Source organism: Tupaia chinensis, unplaced genomic scaffold, assembly GCF_000334495.1.
Source record: "Tupaia chinensis unplaced genomic scaffold, TupChi_1.0 Scaffold000088_1, whole genome shotgun sequence".
NCBI lineage: Eukaryota > Metazoa > Chordata > Mammalia > Scandentia > Tupaiidae > Tupaia > Tupaia belangeri.
This window is the reverse complement of record NW_006159550.1, coordinates 7,547,791-7,566,034: the sequence shown is the minus strand read 5'-3', so window position 1 is coordinate 7,566,034 and position 18,244 is coordinate 7,547,791.

Genomic DNA, 18,244 nt, shown 5'->3' with positions numbered 1-18,244 from the left:
GCTGGCGAGTGGCTGAGGTCAGCACCGTCAGAACTCGGGGAGAAGACCTTGTTTTGACTGAAAGATCAAAGCAAGGGGCGTTTTTGATCAGAGTTGTCCAGACAAATATTCTGGCTTCCAATTTATTCCGATTATGCAGAAGAGGCCTGAGCGGGTCACAGCCATTAGCGAGCTGGTCACTCAGCCCAGCCAACTAGAGGGCAGCGCCCTGCGGCAACGTCCCCAGGCTGGAGAACGTCCCCAGGCAGGGCAGGGAGGCCTCTGGGCGCTGCTTGCTGACTTTCTACACTCTGGCGAAGAAGAGAGGCTGGAGCAGAGGCCCCGAGACCTCTGGTTGTCAGGCCCAAGCTCCGGCTGCTGGCCACACAGCCCACGAGGGCTGACCCGACTTGGGAGGAAAACCAGGCCCGCCCTAGACCCTACCACCTGCATGCTCCCTGCTGCTCCCAGGTGAGAGTGCCCCAGGCAAAGTGGACAGCAGCAAACACGAGGCCCAGGGGCGAGTCGGCCAGAGCCCGGCTACCCGGACGCTGGAGACCCCTGCATCGTCACAGTGACAGCCCTGCACAGCTGCTTGGACCTGGGCCTGGCCATGTGTGCAAAGCGCTCGTTAGCCCGTGGGGGTGTGAGTGCCGCCCAGACAGCGGTACACCCAGGGCGAGCCGTCTGCCGTGCCATAGCCCCGAGCTGCGTGGCTCAGGCACTGCCGAGTGTGCTCCTGCCGGCCCGTGGGCAGACGACCAGCCGCCGGCAGCCGGGCTCCCGCTGCATCTCCCAGACCCTCGTGGAGGTTGCCTTCTTCTGGGAGATCAGGGGAGAACCCGGTTCCAGCCCTCCCAGCTGCTACTGGATCCAGATTCTTGTAGGTGTAGGACTGAGGCCCTCACTTCCCAGCTGTCACCGGCAGAAGGCCACCTCAGCCCTCCAGGCCTCTCTGGTCCTCACACACAGTCCTTCCACCCCGGCCACACTCAGATCTCCCACCCCAGGGCCAGCAGGTGGCATGGTGGGTAAGGGGCTGGACCCTCACGTGGCGGGCCCAGTGTGAGCAGACCTGGCAGCTTGAAACTCACACGGGGCGCTGGTGGGTATATACAAAACCCCGAGAGGAGGATAGAGAAGGGACTGCAGCGTGTCCACCACCCACCCCGGGAGTGATTTCTCCCTTTCTCTCTCTCTTTTTCTCTCTAGGGTGAGCACATGCACCCTATGGCAAAAACCTAAAAAAAAAGGAAAGAAAAGAAAAGAAAAGAAAAGAAAAGAAAAGAAAAGAAAAGAAAAGAAAAGAAAAGAAAAGAAAAGAAAAGAAAAGAAAAAAGAAAAGAAGAAAAGAAAAGAGAAGAGAAGGGGTGAATACTGAAGCAGAGGCTGGCTTGGACTCTGCAGAGCCCTGAGCACACGGCTTTGTGCAGTCAGGTCAGGGCACGACTAATGTGTTTCCAAAGCACGTTTGGAGTGATGCGGTCCAGCCTAAATCCCCACTTCAGAAAATATCCCATGGACCACCTTTCCTAACCACGGTCAGTGCTGGGAGACTTGCACGTGCCGTGGCTAAGAGCGTGTTGCCGCGCTCGGGGGGCCACGTTTCCACGGGGCCTGCCGCAAGGCGGGGCATCTGGGCAGCCCTCGGCCCCTCTGCTCTGCTTTCACAAACAGCACGCAGTGCTGGGGCCCCACTGCGAGGGGAAACAGCCCATGGCACACGCATGCCGGACTGTCGGGCTGCTGCGGAAGATCCCGGCCCAGGCGACTTCCAGTTTTCCCAAGTGAGCTCGGCCACTGCACGGAGAGGGAGCCTGCGTCCACGCCTCCCTCGTCTGATTTGAAATGGCTGAGGGCGGGCAGGGCAGCGAGAGGGCTGCGTGCGTGCCATCCCGTTGTGGGGAGGACATAGATCATGACCCGTTCCCCTCTTCTGAAGGTGCCTCTTCCACGTCCAAGGTCCGGAATGTGTCACAACTTTCCTGCCCCTGTGAGCCCCGAGTTCAGTGTTAGACAGCTACCAGTAAGTACAAGAGAGTAGTGATACCCACACACACGTGCGCACACTCCCACACACGCACACATGCACACGCGCACACTCCCACACATACACACACGCACACGTGCGCACTCCCACACATGCACACACTCCCACACATACACACACGCACACGTGCACACTCCCACACACGCACACGTGCACTCCCACACATGCACACATGCACACTCCCACACATGCACACACACACTCCCACACGTGCACACATGCACACGTGCACACTCCCACACATGCACACATGCACACTCCCACACATGCACACACACACTCCCACACGTGCACACATGCACACGTGCACACTCCCACACATGCACACATGCACACTCCCACACATGCACACACACACTCCCACACGTGCACACATGCACACGTGCACACTCCCACACATGCACACATGCACACTCCCACACATGCACACACACACTCCCACACGTGCACACATGCACACGTGCACACTCCCACACATGCACACATGCACACTCCCACACATGCACACACACACTCCCACACGTGCACACATGCACACGTGCACACTCCCACACATGCACACATGCACACTCCCACACATGCACACACACACTCCCACACGTGCACACATGCACACGTGCACACTCCCACACATGCACACATGCACACTCCCACACATGCACACACACACTCCCACACGTGCACACATGCACACGTGCACACTCCCACACATGCACACATGCACACTCCCACACATGCACACACACACTCCCACACGTGCACACATGCACACGTGCACACTCCCACACATGCACACATGCACACTCCCACACATGCACACACACACTCCCACACGTGCACACATGCACACGTGCACACTCCCACACATGCACACATGCACACTCCCACACATGCACACACACACTCCCACACGTGCACACATGCACACGTGCACACTCCCACACATGCACACATGCACACTCCCACACATGCACACATGCACACTCCCACACATGCACACACGCACACGTGCACACTCCCACACATGCACACATGCACACTCAGTCTTATCCACGTGGAAAGGATCACTCGTTTTTTGCTGAATGTTCTTGCATCTGAAACACTTCATGATGATGTATTACTAAACTATGATGTGCTATTGATTATAAAATGCACCTAATTTCAAGGCTATTAAAATGTCAATTGGTGAAATATGTTATTCAAGCCCCCCTTTAGCACCCCTGCAATGCTGTAATTCATCCCCAGGCCATGTCTGTGACCACAAGGCATGCACTGCACCCCCAGGCCCCCACAGCGCTGGGCCTCAGGGCAGGAGACCTTGGCTCCAGGACCAGCCCTGCCACTTCCTACCACAGAGACTGGAGCCAGGTTGGGAGGGTCTCAGTGGCCTTCCGGGGGCTCTGTGGTCTCCCAGGGTCTCCGTGGCCTCCCGGGGTCTCCGTGGCCTCCCGGGGTCTCAGTTTCCTCGTCTGCTAACGGAGTACTGCTGTCTACCAGACAGGACTGTTGTAAGCATAATCTCCTGACCCCAGCCCTGAATCCGTCATGCCGAGTGATAGCATGTGTTGAATGAAAACCCCGCGTCTGTGCTACTGGGCATGGTGCCATCAGGTGTAGGGGTGCAGAGATGGGATGAACCATCAGCCAGAGAAGTCTTTGTGGAGACCCTAACACGGAGCTTGGCCTTGGTTTCCCCAAACGTGCGACACAGTGGTTCTCAAGCTGGACCGGAATCACACGGGGTGATTGTCAAGACACGGGCTCCTGGGCTACACCCAGAGTGTGTGGCTGCACCCGTCCGGGTGGGGCTTGAGAACTTGCTGCTGCGGGTCCCATGCCAGGACGCCCCCTAATGTCAGGTGTGTTCTCTGCCCTCAGGAGCTCCCAGTCTCACTGGGGGAATGGGGAGGCACCTGCGAGGCTCCAGTGAACAGCAACGCCCCCACTCTGTGACACAGGGCGGGGGGACTCAGCGATGGCTGGGGGGCCAGAGGAGAGCCAGTGCAGCGAAGACTGGAGTGGCCCGGCTGGCCCATCGCCGACGAGATCGGGGGTCGTGAAGGCTGAGTAGATCCTACCTGGGGCAAGAGGGCAGAGGCCAGGCAGCACCTGTTACCCTGGCCGGTGTCTGTCCCATCCTGACTGCTGTCACCGACGTGCTGTCAGCTCTGTGCCCGTTCGGTAGGGCTGGACCTGGGAAACCAGCAGTCGGAGGCGTGAGATGAAGCCTAGGAAGGTCTGAGGGATCTGAAAATGGAACCGTCCAAGGACACAGGACGGGTTTCTGACACGTTCCCAAAGTTAGGCAGAAGGAACACCAGGGGTGCCATTGGTGAACTCAACTGCCTGCACAGGTTGCCTGCTGTGGCCAGACCAGGGGGGCGGTGGCACAAAGAGGTTGATGAGGTCCCCCCATGCCCGAGTGCACAGTCACAAAGCAGGTGAAGCGATGGCATTCACAATGTGAAAAATCTAAAATGAGCTAGCTGCACAGGGGTCAGAGACAACCAAGGGGCGTGTCCAGTCAGTGTATGTGCAGTGATGGGTATGGGGAGGTATTCTCGGATGGCTTCCTAGAGGAGGTGATGGCTACACTGAAAATTGAAGGATGAGTAGGAGTTTGCAGATGAAGAACGGCAAAGCGGGTGGTGTTTTATTCAGAGGAAATTATTTTCAAAGGACACAGAAACACGTGGCAGCTTTTAATCATAGCATCTGTTATCTTCATTACTGCCTTCCATATGCTTTCCTAAAATGGAAAGCTTAAAAAGAGAAGTAAGGGTAGGTTTTTGTCCCCCGTGTCCCACTGACCAGCAGGAGTGACTGACCTGGGCTGCTGATTGATCCTCGGATCGGCTGCACCCCTGCCCTGTCTCACAGGTGGGCGTGGGAAGGCACTGACCCCGAGTTGCATGGCTTCTCCTTTCTCCTTGCAGTAAGCTCACTGCCCAGTCCTACTGCTTTAAGTAAAAAGATTTTGAGAGAAGATACACCCACCTTGAAATAGTGAGATTCTGGGGAAACTATTTCCCGTCTTCCCCTCCTGGAAGGGACAAAGGAGAGAATATTTTTTTCCCTTAAAGCCAAACCCTAAAACTGCTGATGTGGATTCTAGCTCTCTCTCCCATAGAAGACTAGAGAAACTGGCAGGGAGCCAGCCCTCACTGTAGGGACCAGTTACAGAAACCTACTTAAACAAAAAGAATTTAAAAAGCACCTCACCAGATGCCTAAAAACCAAAGAAGCACCCCCGGAAATAAGAGAAAACTCGGAAATCCTTCTCCCCCAAGGAACAGTGTAACTCTATGGAAAAAAAACACCAGAAATCACAGAATTGTCAGAAAAAAAAATTCCAAATATTCATCATAACTAAACAACGAGATGCAGGAGCAAACAAACAATCAGTCTCAGGAAATGAGGAAATCTATCCACAATTTGAGGGAAGAATTTCAAAAAGCAAGAGACATCCTAAAAAGTAATCAATCAGAACTTCTGGAGATGAAAACTGCAATACAGGGAACCAAAAATATCAACAGTATATTAGATCATGCAAAAGATAGAATCTCCGACCTAGAAGACAAAGCCTCTGACTTAGACAAAACTATGAAAAGAATGAGAAAATAACCAAGAAAAATTAGGAGAACATGCGGGAAATACTAGACATCATTAAGCACCCAAATGTCCAAGTAACAGGTGTTCAAGAAGATGAAGAATCTGATGAAGGCATAGAGACTCTATTCCATGAGCTACTTGCTGAAAACTTTCTGAATCTAGAGAAATATTCAGGCATCCACATCCAGGAAATACAAAGAGCGCCAAATATTAGATCCTGGCAAAGTCGTGATGCATTTTTTCATGTTTTTCTATGCAAAAATACATCACGACTTTCCCGATGACCCAACAGAATCAATGGAAGAAGATCCTCCCACAGAACATCAAACCAGATTGGTAAAAATCAAAGACAAAGACAAGATTCTGAAAATGGCAAGAGAGAAATGTCAAGTTACTTACCAAGGTTACCCTATTAGGCTAACATCAGACCTCTCAACTGAAACAGTGCAAGCAAGGAAAGAATGGAGAAACATATTCAAAACACTTAAAAAAAAAAATTCCACCTAGAATACTATACCAATAAGATTGCCCTTCCTATGGGAAGAAAAAAATTAAATTATTCTTAGATGAACAAAGTCTAAAAGAATTCACTAACACTAGACCAGCTCTTCAAGAAATACTGAAAGGAGTATTATATCTGGAAAACTGGAAAGACGAGCAGAAATAAGAGAATAGAAAATAACCAAGAAAACGACCGATGAAATGGCAGAGATAAGTCTACAAATGTTGATAATCACGTTGAATGCTAATGGAGTAAATGACCCAATTAAAAGACATAGACTGGCCGAATGAGAAAATATAAAAGAAGAAACAGACAGCCCTCCATATGCTGCTTCCCAGAAATGCACCTCATGGATTAAGGCATACAGAGACTGAAGTGAAGGGCTGGAAAAGACATTCCATGCGAATGTAAATGTTTAAAGAGCCTGGAGTTGTGATTCCAATATGAGACAAAATAGACTTTAAGACGAAAGCTGCAAGAAAAGACAAAGGACAGTATGTAGTAAGAGGGCAAGCTCCCAAGAGGATATAACACTTCTACATACTTACGCACCCAACAGTGGAGCACCCAAACATGTGAAAGAAACAGACTGTTAGATCTGAAGGGGGAGAGACGTCAGCGCAGTAATCATTGAAGGCCTCAGCACCCCACTGTCTCCTCCGGACAGATCTTCTAGACAAAAAGTCAGCAGAGATACAGGATCTAAACGATACCACAAATCAAATGGGCTTGACAGACATCCATGGAAATTTTCACCAACAACCAGAAAATAGACATTTTCCTCACCCTCACATGGAACATTTTCGAAGATCGACCACACAACAAGGCACAAAACAAGCCTTTACAAATTCAAAGGCACAGAAACTATAACCAGCATCTTTCTGACCACAGTGGAATTAAACTTGAAATTAACTTCAGAAAGAACCCTTGTAAATACACAAACACATAAAAACTAAGCAATCTACTCCTGAATGACTTCACAACAGAAGAAATTAAGAGTGAAACCAAAAATTGGGACCAGCAGTTAGCATAATAGCTATATTGCTGGACTCCCATGTAGTCGACCACAGTTCACATCCCAGACCCAGTGGCTTAAAACTCATGCCGGCCGCGTGTGCGTGCGTGCCCAAGATCCCAAGAGGAGAATGGAGGAGAAAGGATTGCAGCATGGCCATCCCCCTGGGGGGTGATTTCTCGCTTTCTATCTCTCTGTCTCTTTCTGTCTGTCTGGCAAGTGCATGCACCCTATAGCAAAAACATCTCAAAAAAAAAAAAAAAAGAGTGAAACCAAAAATTCATTGAAACTGATGATAATAAGCACATAAGTTTCCATAATCTATGAGACACAGCTAAAGCAGTCATAAGAGGAAAGTTCATAGCCATTAATGATCACAAGAAAAAAAATGGAAAGGTGGCAAATAGACAACCAAACAATATACCTCGGGGATCTGGAAAAGCAATGACAACGCCACTCAGAAATGCCAGGAGAAAATTAAGATTCAAGCAAAAATAAATGAGATAGAGAAAAGAAAAGGAAGATTCAAACTTCAGAAAGCTTGAATCCACCCACCCAGAGGCTGCCAATCCTGAATCATCTGGATGCATCCGGGAGGCAGATGGGTTGGACCAGGAAGAAGTTGAGGGTATTTTAAGGCAAAAGGCATTGCTAGGGCTGAAAGTAGTCACTGCCTAACAATAGAAGGCACCATTCTGCTGGGATGAGACAGCCATCTTGAACTTAGGATCCTAGTCGTGGTCTTGGGTCATATGAAGCAAAAGTTGACACAACTACAGACATCAAATCCACTACCAGAGAAGAAGACTGCAACACGGTTGTCATGGAAATGGACGGACCCCCACAGGCAAGAAAATCGGCAAGCACTCAGAGCCTCCCAATGGACCAGAGGGGTGCACCTGGGCTAACGACACCCAGTTAGAGAATACACACAACTTTCAGGCATGCACATTGGGTGTCATGGCAGGTACCAGCGCGCAGGACACATTTCTCAAGGAATTGACGGCCCAGGAGAGAGACAGTGACCCTGACTGCTGGCTGTCTGACTTTGTGATCCGTTCCCTGATGAAATTTCAAGAATAGGAAACGGAAACCAATGAAGTTGATGCACTTGCTGTTCTGTCCTGGAATGCCCTCCCCGGCTGAGCAATGGGCGGCTCTGCCTCCTCTTCCAGGCTGTCTCCAGCTGGGCTGAGTGTCTGTCCCACGGCAGAGGCTCTCTCTGGCGAGGGCTCAGGAACTCTGAATGCTGAGGACACCGAAGAGGCGAAAGCTGAGGACACCAAGACACAGCGAAAGCTCCTCTTCCACTCGGGGAGGCGGGGCAGTGCAAGAACGCCTGGCCACAACCTTACGTTTGGAATATTTCAGAATTGTTTCCTGTTTTTGTTTAGCAGGGCCTGAGACGTTCCTGCTCCCTGACTTGACCTTGCACAAGAGTCTGCAGAGCACAGGCGCAGCCCGTCTAGAGAGGTTTCCCAAACCTTTAGTCACTGCTGGGTGGTGCTCTCTGGCCATCCGGCAGGTCAGACACACAGAGGGTGGCATTGGGCCTGGGGCCCCCAGCGAGGCTGCCCTTGACCCCACCTCCTGCATGGTGGGCTCTGCCTCGCTGCTGTCACTACCACCCATGTTTCCTCTGCTTAGCGAAACGCTAGGAACCATGTATAGTACGCAGGGACGTCCCCTCTCTTGGAGGACCTGCTGGTGACGTGTGCGTGGCGCGTCACTCAGCAGCACTGCCGTGATCTGTCATCGTGGCCCTGGCTACACAGCGGTGGGGTAGAAGAGGTGCTGTCAGCGGCGAGGCTCCCAGATTTCACCCAGAAGCCTGGTGCGCAGCCCCGATGAAAACTCGTTTCACCAGAGTCTGGGGCAACACCGCTGAGGCAGGCTGGCGTCTGGCTTTTCTTTGCGAACCAGACCAGAGAAGGGGCCGTGGGACTGGGTCTCTGCTGGTCTCTGCTGACCGGTGAGGCACGCAATTCCTCACGGTCATGATACGCACTGGTGGCGAAGGAGGTGACAGTGGCCGGGTGAGAGACAGGGAACCCAGGTGGCCCCCAGGAACAGTCCCTGTCTCATGCAGTCAGCCCGCAGACCTTTGGGGTGCAGAGCTTGGGCCTGAGAGGTCCCCGTCTATGCCCTTGGGGACGTCTCAGACCTCAGCGCCTCCTCAAGGACTCAGGCAGGCCGGCCAGCTAATGCCCTCAGGGCGACCTAGAGCGAGTGGGCCTCCTCCGTGGCTACGTGGACCTCTTTATAAGTCCGACTGCCAGTTTCTCTGGGACTTCAAAACCTACGGGCGAGGATGCACATAGAGTTTCGTTCTCCTCCCCCAGCGTTTCCCAGTGAGTCTGTCCTCTGGGTGCTCTGGCCACCAGGCCCCTAATGTATCCCCGATGCCCCGGGGCCCCCGCGCAGGGTAACGTAACAGAGCAGCAGACACTGAGGACGGTGTCAGGAGACACACACACACACACATGCACACACACACGCATGACCGGTTCTGGTCCTCACCCAAGTTCAGCTGTGAGAGCAGGGACGCTGGAACCAGAGGGGCAGCGCTATGCCGAGCTCCCCGGCTCACACCACGCGTGCCCAGCACCCCACCCGCCTCGGCCCTTCCCGGCCACACACCGCCCCACCAGGCAGTGCTCCTTGAGGTGCAGCCCCGACCAACACTGGCAGCAGCTGGGGTGCCCATTCTTTTTATATTATTTCTTTTTAAAGAATTCTTTTATCTAGCTTTACTTGTTTATTTTGATCTGACTAGAGATGGACAGTGAGGGAGAGAGAGAGAATGCAAGCCGACAGCTCCGGGGCTTGAACCGCAGTTGGCCACGTGGGGGTCCAGCACCCTTAACCACCATGCCCCCGGCCTGCCCTGGCTGTGTCCATCCTTGGGCCCCCCCAGGCCCACGGGACTGAAGCTCTGCGGGTGTGGACCAACAATGCATCTGACCAAAGCCCTCAGCTCAGCTGGCAGCACTGGCAAGGTGCCCCAACCGCCAGGTGCCTGCGGCTGCCACACCAAGCTGTTCCCTCTGCTTAGTTCGAGGAAGCCCAAGGCTCTGGGAATCGGTTGCCAAGAGCTTTGTGCATGTTCACAGTGCTTTTCCCTGGCGCTCCGTCTTCCGGTTCACACCCCTCCTCCCAAGTTGGCAGCGCACGCTCGGCCCGCAGGCCCCTGTCGGGCAGCGTGACCCACAGTGTCCAGCCACTGCAGGACGCTTTGTCACACCCGTCAGCCGTCGGGGTTATTCATTTGCTTAGAATTCCCTGGTGGTAAATTATTTAAAATAAAAATCTTTAAAAGGAAAAAGAAAAAAGCAAACTTCTGGCAGAAAGCGAGGGTAGAGGCAGACAAAGTGAAATGAAGAGGGAGTAAGAAGAGAGAAGAGGGGGACCAGCAGTTAGCGTAATGGCTATGTCGCTGGACTCCCATGTAGTCAACTGTAGTTCAAGTCCTGGACCTGGTGGCTTAAACTCACGCCGGGTGCGTGTGCGTGCGTGCCCAAGGTCCTGAGAGGAGAATGAAGGAGAAGGGATTGCGGCGTGGCCATCCCCCCTGGGGGGTGATTTCTCGCCTTCTGTCTCTCGGTCGCTCTCTGTCTCTCCAGCAAGTGCATGTACCCTTTAACAAAAATCCCCCCTCCCCGCCAAAAAAATTGTGTATTTGTCTCTGTGTCTCATTTGCAGTTACATGGACTATGAGCAAACCGACTGAACTCGACCATCTCTCAGCCGACACCTTTGGAGTCCCTGCAGATGTGGGGCATGAAGACCACAGGAAAAGGTTTCTTCCTCAAGATGTTCCTGCTTCCTGCGCATCTGGGCAGGTGGACAGGAAAGGTGCCCCCTGGGGGACAAGAGTTTGGCGGCTCCCACACGCGGCTGAGTGGGACTCCTTTACCCCGGCGAGTGGCCGGGAGGGTCGCGGGAGGCCGGCTGGAGGTGAAGGCTATAACTGGGCGATACGAGGACGACCCTCCGGGGAGTGTGGACTGCACTTCCTGGGGGACCGTGGATCCTCGACACGTGTGAGTGGCAGACCTCAAGGCTCACAACTCAGGTCACAGGGAGTGGCAGGCCCGGGCCTCACTCAGGCAGGGAGTCAGCAGGAGCTGCATGGCTTGACACCGAAGAGACAGGTCAGCAGGTGTGAGTGCAGGAACTGGTGGGGCGGCAGACGCCAGGGACACCAAGATGGGCAGCCACTGTCCGTGTGTGCCCCGGGAGACCCAGGCCTGGTTTTGAGTGGTTTTCGCTATCGGGTGTGTGCACTCAACAGGAAAAGACAGACAGAGACACGGAAAGCGAGAAACCACCCCCGGGGACAGCCACGCCGCCATCTCTTCTTCTCCATTCTCCTCTCAGGATTTTTTTCTGTGGGGGCACAAACACACATGCTCCTGGCATGAGTTTCAAGCTGCCGGATCTGGGATTTGAACCACAGTCAGCCTGAGGGAGTCCAGAGCCTCAACCACTATGCCAGCTGCGGGTCCCTCTTCCTAGCTTTTAAAAGGCTACGGGAGCTAAGGTTTTGTGACGTTTTCTCCTGAAAGCTGAATGGCACCCAAAGTTTACGATCTTCAGTCTAGGGGAGGGTGCCGTCAAAGCCAGGACCGCGGGGCTCGGGGGTCAGGACGGGACGAGCTGAGGGAGGAGCCGGCCTCCATTCCCCACCTGCCCGCAGACCCTGGCCGCCCTACGCTCTGCTCCGGCTTCTGATGGCTCAGCCCTCGTCTACCCTCTGACCTGGTCCTGGCGAGCTCCAAGGCTGTGGCACCGTGGGGAGGTGGAGGGTCACCCAGACTGGCCCCCAGGACAGGCCTTCAGGTCTAATGTGCGGCCCCCGTGAAAGGCCTGGCCACCGCGGGCCTGCGGCTGGTGGGGACCGGAGGACGGCTCACAGAGCTGCAGACAGGCCGGCCACTGCCAGGGCACTCTCCCAGCCGGCTGACAGCCTTCCTGAGCGCAGGGGTCCCCCTCCTCCGCGGGGTACACGCCCATACCTCCAGGGAGGCCCGAAGCCACGGGCAGTCCCAAACCCTCTGCGTGCTGTGGTTTTGCCACAGACCTAAAACACAGCCGAGGCTGCAGGTTAGGCGGCGAACGGCTAACCACGGTGAGCAGTCGTGTGTGGGCGAGGGCACGGGGGTGGTGACCACTGTAGTCTGCAGCCCTCGGTCCCTGCAGAGCTACGGGCGTCCCCCGCAGGCGTTCTGGTCCCAGGTAACCAGACCTCAGAACAGCCGAGCCCCGACCAGGGGCACAGCCTGCAAGTCCTTCCTGGAAGGGGGACCGGGCTCCCAAAGGTGCTGGAACTTGCCCACGGCCCTCGCCCCGACAGGCCACGCTGGGATTCTAGAGGGCCTCCTGCTGCCCTCCACGCCCCTCAGGCTGGTGCTGTGGATCAGCCCCATCCCTTCTGAGGCGCTCGGCCACTGCCTGCTGCAGTGCGTGTACTAGAGACAGACAAAGACAGAGCCTACAGGCACAGAGGTTCAAGTCCCGGCCCCGCCACGGGCTAAGATGCCGGCTGAGCAGCCCCCACCTCCCTGCTGGCGGTCTGCCCTCGGGAGGCACAGCTGTGTCAGTGACACCGAAGAACCCAGCCCAGCACCTGACAGGGCACCCCACAACGGGCTGCCCCTTTCTCCATCCTTGGGAGGACCTAGCAGTTTCCACACAATGTGTCAGGCGATACACACACATACACACACGTGTGCACGCACGCACTCGAGACCCCCCTGCACCCGGAAACGACAGAGGCCCCAGCTCCCTGCCACACCCTCGGAAGCCTACGCGCCACCCCCAGGGGAGCAGCCACTGGGCACAGCTTCCTCTAAGTGCGGAGTTCAGAGAAGCTGGGCTACGAGGAGGGAACCCGCAGCTGTGCTCTCCCGCGGAACAGAGCCCACGTGGCCCGCTGCCGGCCGCTCCCGCACGCGCCTGCTCATCTAAGCGCCCGTGGGTCCCCTCCGCAGAAGCGGCACCCGCTAGCGAGGAGGCGGGTGGCATTTGGACGCGGTTCCGAGTCGGCCTCCAGCGCGGGTGGAGCTGAGCAGGGAGCGGGCCCGCGGAGCGTCCTGCTGGAGGAGCTGGTGTGGACGCGGCGCCCCCTGCTGGAGCCTGGCGGAACTGCACAGAGAGAGAAGACGCGGCCGCCCGGGACCCCACGGGCACCCGGAGCGACCTGCCCCACGCACCGGCCACCTTCGCTTTCCTTTTTTCTTTTTCTTTTTTTAGAATTATTTTATTTAACTTTATTTGTTTTTTAAATTTGACCAGAAAGGGACAGAGTGATAGAGAAGGAAAGGGAAAGTGAAAAATCAAGCTGCCATGTCCAAGGCTCGGACCGCGGTCAGCCACGTGGGAGTCCAGCGCCCTTAACCGCCGTGCCACCTGCCAGCCCCCAACCTTACTTCCCTTTGATGGGAGTTGGCAGAGAGGCAGAGACCACAGTCATGTGACAGCAGGTGCCGTTGCAGAGAGGGTTTCAAGTAGATTCTCTGCGGATCAGAAAAGGGCCACGGAAGGTGAACTGGAGCTGTATCTCCTGACGACACCTTCATTTCCCTGTAAGATTCTCTTTTACCGTGACCCCCAGGTATGCCGAGGGGCGTATGGCTGTCCCACAGCGGAAGTCCGAGGGTTCTGCATTCCATCGACTGAAACCTCACAGTGGATTCCTAGAGAGGACTTTGGTGTATCGTTTTGAAAAACGGGCAGACTTGGCCACAGAAGAGCGCAGGGACAGTACTTGTGAGCACCCCTCCCATCAGAGCCCACTTTGGGATTCCAGGAGTGTGGGAAGCAGGTCCGGGCATCGAGGCACGGCCCGCACACGGTCCAGCTGAGGCAGCTCCCCTCAGACTCGGCAGTGAGACCTGCCTGGGTCACTCCCAGCCCCTCTCGTGAGCAGGGACTTCCTACAGCCCCTGTCAGTACGTCCGAGAGCCTGGTACGCACCAGCCCCTGCGAGAGGGGGATGGGGGACCGCGTCAACCTCTTTGTGCCACCGCCCCCGGTCTGGCCACAGCAGGCACCCTGTGCAGGCAGTTGAGTTCACCGATGGTACCTTGGTGCTCCTTCTGCCAGGTGTGCCCTGTCCCCACAGACCGAGAGCAACAGCATCTCCAAGTCAGCCTCAAAACCACCTTGCAAGCTGCTCTGGCTAAGAGCCTCCCAGATCTGGGGACCAGCAGATGCACAACGGCTGTCGCTTGACTCCCACGCGGTCGATCGCAGTTTAAGTCCCAGACCTGGTGGCTTAAAACTCATGCTGGGGGACCAGCAGGTGGCATAATGGTTATGTGGTTGGACTCTCACATAGTCAACCATGGTTGGAGTCCTGGACCCGGTGGCTTTAACCTCACGCTGGGCGTGTGTGCGTGCGTGCCCAAGATCCCGAGAGGAGAATGGGGGAGAAGGGATTGTGGCTTTGGCATCCCCCCTGGGGGGTGATTTCTCACTTTCTGTCTCTCTGTCTCTCCAGTGAGTGCAAGTGCCCTATGGCAAAAACCTCTAAACAAACAAACAAACTCATGCCAGGCGATGTACCCAAAGTCCCAAGAAGAGAACAGAGGAGAAGGGATTGTGGTGTGGTCACCCCCCAGAGATGATTTCTCACTTCCTGTCTCTTTGTCTCTGTCTTTTCGGGGAGCACATGGGCCTATAGCAAAAATCTTTCTCTCTAAAAGAAAAGAGCTCTTCGCAGAGTTAGGAGCCTGCCACGAGGAACACAGACGGGCCTGCTGCTCCTTGAGGCGGAAGAGCTGTGCCAGGCCGGCATTGCCGCAGCTCGTCGGAAGGTGGGAGCGCCTCATGAGCACTCCCCTCTGAGACCTTCCCGGAGAAACTTTGGTCTGCTTCTACAAGCGCAGTTCATCTAAGCTATTTTCCACGGGAGACAAGCTTCAGCTATCTGGATGATTGATAGTTTATCATCAAATAAGTTAATGGAAGCAACATTATAAACTGGAAATCCAAATATGAAGAACCCCAGGCTGGCCCCGGGGTTCAGCCTAGCGGCTGAAAAAGCTGCATCCCACATAGCTGACCGTGGTTTGACTCACAGCCCAGGCAACTTGAAAACGCCTATGTAGGGGCCAGCAGGTGGCATAGTGGTTATGGTGCTAGACTCTCACATGACCAACAGTGGTTCAAGTCCCAGACCCAGCAGCTTGAAACTCACACTGAGCACGTGAGTGCATGCCCCAAATCCCAAGAGAACAGAGGAGAAAGGATTGCAGTGGTCCTCCCCCGTGAGGGGTGACTTCTCGCCTTCTCTCTGTCTTTCTGTAGCTCTGGCAAGCGCATGCACTCTAATAGAGAAGAGAGAGAGAGAAGGAAAGGAAAGGAAACACACGTGCAGATCCAAAATCACAACAGGGTGAAGAAATGGAGGAGGGGCTGCCCGTGGGGAACTTTCTCCCCACCCGCTCTGCTGCTCTCTGTCTCTGGTAAGCACATGCGCACTGCGGCAGCTCACGAAAGCCCCAGACGGCGCTTCTCACTGTGGGTGCTCTTGGGTCCTTCCATATCTTGTTTTAGCTCCCTTTTTACAGCTCTCTGTTTGTTCCTACTATCTGTATAGTTTGGGTTTTATTCGTTACCTTAAATCTCCTATGGAATAAATAAAATAGAATACACAGCAGGTGGCATGCAGGTTAAGGCACTGGGCTCTCACACGGCTGGCCGTGGTGTAAGTCTTAGATCCAGAGCTTGGAACTCACCCGGCGTGTGTGTGTGCATGCCCGAAACCCCAGGAGGGGGTGGAGAAGGGATTGCAGGATAGTCATCCCCCTGAGGGAAGAGCTCTTGCTCCCCCCTTGCCATCTCTCCCTGTCTCACCATGCAAGTGCACACACTCTACGGCAAAAATCTTAAAAAAACTATCATGGAAATGGGGGCTCATTCATATTATTTTAAATTTGAATTATCTAGCTGTAATATCATAGGAAAAAAGAAAGAAAAAAGAAAAATAAGAAAGAAAGAAAGAAGGAAGGAAGAAAGAGAGAGAGAAAGGAAAAGAAAAGCTTTGACCCCAGCGTTCTACACGGCCAGGTCAACAGGCACGCAGACGTGATAGAATAACAGTCCTAACAAGCACTACTTACTCCTACAGTGTGAAAACGCAATGTGCATTTTAACAACAAAAGCCATAAAATTCGCGACCAGTTTGGCGACCTTCTGAGACAGCACATGGATGCCCTGTGGGAATGGAGCTAGGTCAGGGTATGGCGACCTTGGGGCCAGGTGTGGGACCAGACTGGGAAGGGACGCGAGGACCCTCGGGAGCACGGACGGGTCCCCGGTGATGCGTGTTGAAGCCGCAGCGGCACCTTCCGGAGGGCGCTGCAGGGCTCCGCGTCCAGCGAGCTAAGCGCGCGGTGGTTTAAGTCCACCGTTGTACCCGACCTGGTCCACACGCTTCGCTGAGGTGTGTGGTTACCACACACACGTACCGGATATTTATCCTGTGGCCCTCACAAGTCACTGCATAGTTCAAAGCGGAGTTTTAAGGGGCTAGAGCTCACCACATTCCACCTGTGCCCCATCTGCCAAGGTTCAGGAACACGTGTAACTGTGGTCAGAGTCCGTCCAGACTGAGAGCTAAGCCAAACCGACCCTGCCCCGAGTGAGGGGCCCTGGGTCTTCAGGGGCCTCTGCAGAGGGGCCGGAGGTCTCCTTCCGGTGAGCCCACCAGGCCGGGCCCTCCAGGACCGTGCTGTTGGGGGCTCTCTGCGGGCAGTGGGGAGACAGGCAGGGTCCTGAAGCCCTGGGTCAACGCCTTGTGCTCCGGGACTGTGGAACGTTGCTGTTGCTCTCAGGCCTGCCCAAGCCCAGGGAGCCTCCAGAGAGAAGCACCCCTGCAGGCTCCAAGCTCGGCCGGCTCCCCTCGGGCACTCGGCGGGGGACGCCGGACCTTCTTTGGATTTACAGACAGAAATGTACCTCTTAAAACGGTGCATCTCCCGAAATGTTACAGACCTTAAGGAGGAGGACGTGGATGCCTGGGGCGTGCAGTGGCTCCCACAGAAGGCGTCAGGTGGGACCAGCAACACCACCGTGCTGTGCGAAGGTAAGAGAGACAGACCCCCAGGGGCACGGTTCCCGGGCACCCCCCACTGCGGGCAGCACACGGGCAAGCAAGCGGCCACGTGTGTGCTGGCGAGGTCGGCGCAGAGGTGAGGGCAGTGAGAGGGCCCGGAGGGACGCGGAGGGAGGCTGGAGAGGAACCGGTTGTCAGCAGGGGCGCGGAGGGAGGCTGGAGAGGAACCGGTTGTCAGTCGTTTCTGGGTGTGGCCCACATGTAGGAACCCCAGCACATTCTAGCATAGAATATGAAGGAGTGAAATAACCCCCCAGAGTCCCACGAGTGGGACAGCCACTACGGCCTCTTGCTGACGCCCTTCTGTGTCCCCTACCCTAGCCATGTGACATCAGCACTCACCCCGGCCCAGCGCTGCTTAGGTGTTGGCCTCACCGTCCTCCCAGCGAGCCTGGGCAGCAGCTGGAGCTCGGGGTGAGCGGGTGCTGGTGAGGCTGAGCCCCGTCAAACAGGCAAGATGGGCGGTTTAGGGGAGAGGCGGGGAGCCCCCTGTGCCCGCCAGGCCGGCATCTGCAGATTCAAGCAATCTCAGATCAAAGACACGCAAAACAAGAGGGAAACCGGCTATGTGGAGACGCGCAGGACTGCGTTCCCCTCCTCGGCACCCCCAGCAGTCGCCGTGACAGCCACTCACAGCGTTGCCACCGTCTGGGCTGACACAAGTCCAGAGCCACCGTGAAGCTCAGGGAGGCTGTGCAGAGGGTGTGTGCAGAGTGGCCCTTTCAGGAGGTTGGACAGCTGTGGGCTTTGGCACCATGGGGGTCCCGAGACAATCCCCATGGATGCGAGGGATGACTCCGCTTCTAATGAACGTGCCCAGGGTGGCCATGGCCGAGGAGTGGCAGGGCCCCCACCTGGCCTATCTGATGGCCGGGAGGACAGGGCTCCCACCGGGGAGTGGCAGGACTCCCACCCGGCCTATCTGAGGGTCAGGGGGGGGCAGGGGTCCCACCCGCGCCCTCT